The sequence below is a fragment of the Macadamia integrifolia genome, chromosome 11 (assembly GCF_013358625.1).
Source record: "Macadamia integrifolia cultivar HAES 741 chromosome 11, SCU_Mint_v3, whole genome shotgun sequence".
NCBI classification, from domain to species: domain Eukaryota; kingdom Viridiplantae; phylum Streptophyta; class Magnoliopsida; order Proteales; family Proteaceae; genus Macadamia; species Macadamia integrifolia.
In genome coordinates this window covers 9,603,732-9,605,150 of record NC_056567.1, presented here as the reverse complement: position 1 = coordinate 9,605,150, position 1,419 = coordinate 9,603,732, and positions in this window count along the sequence as shown.

Genomic DNA, 1,419 nt, shown 5'->3' with positions numbered 1-1,419 from the left:
CCAAGTTATTGTATTACAAGAGACAAATATTGTATTTGATCATACTTTACTGTCACGATTTTCATTAAAGTTGAGATATTGGAGCCAATTGAGATATTATGGTTCATTGGAAAAAAAATCAGATAAATTTTTTCTACAAAGTGATGAGTTAAAAATTCGGGTAAATTTTTTTACTAAGTGATGAATTTCTTTCAATTTTTTCTAATCTTTTAAGCATCTTTCTCCTACCTAATTCTTGTCTTTCTTTTACACTTAATCCAATGAATAAATGTCAAAGTAACCAATTTAAGATTTTCACCTCATGTTGTTACAGATTCTATCACTGCATCTTTTCACTAGGATACATATGTCTGCAAAATAGCTTTTGCCTTCGGAATGCATCTGTGCCAAATGTGCTGGATTTTCATGAAAATGTTGTTTCTTATTTATCATGGTGATTCACACCCAGTTTCTGCAATGGATTATTTGGAATTGTACTATAAGTGAGGATTTCAGACAGATTTACATATGGTTTTCTATCAATGCCATTTCTGCATGATGTAGCATTTATTTCAGTTTCTTTTATTTGGACATTTTTGTTTGCAACATTACTCTAATAGATATGTTTCTTAATGGATCAGGCTCCTTTGTAACATGCTACACTAATCCAAAGACTAAAGCCCTCTCACGCAATCCCTGAAAACTAGGCACCTTTATGCCACTCTCTCGGCAGTGATTGATGGATTCTTGTTGCAATAACAGTTTTCCATTTTTTTCGATCCACATTGACTGTATCTTAAACCAAACCGAGTTACACCAATGTCGAAACACAGAAGTACAATGAAGATTCACAAACAATTTCTGCAATGGATTATTTAGAGCTGTACTATCAGAGATGATTTCAGACAGATATAAATATGGTTTTCTATCAATGCCATTTCTGCATGATGTAGCATTTATTTCAGTTTCTCTTCTTTAGACATTCCCCTCTCCCGCAATCCCTGAAGAATAAACGCCACCTTCTGGCATTGATTCATGAATTCTTGTTGTAATAATAATTTTCCTTTTTTTTTTTTTTTTTTGGGATCAAATCACTTCGTGGGTGGGTGAGAGAAAATATCCTGGCTGCGCATGATTTCTTACCGTACTCATCCTTGCCATCAGATGAATTTGTGGAACAAGTTATGGCCTAACGTGAGCGAATAATAGATTTGCCTAATGATTAGTTGGAAGTAGGGGCCACACCAGTTTTGGTTGGGCCTTATCGGGCTTTCCCTTTCAAGACCTCGCACTGTGACAGGCCTATTTAAGTAATCGATTCTCATATATTAGCCATGGTCCCATTTAAGAGTGCCAATTACAGGTCCAACCTGATAGGCCGGACTGAGCCCAACACATTTGTGCCTTGACCTGAACTGCCCCATTAATATGTTTAGAAAT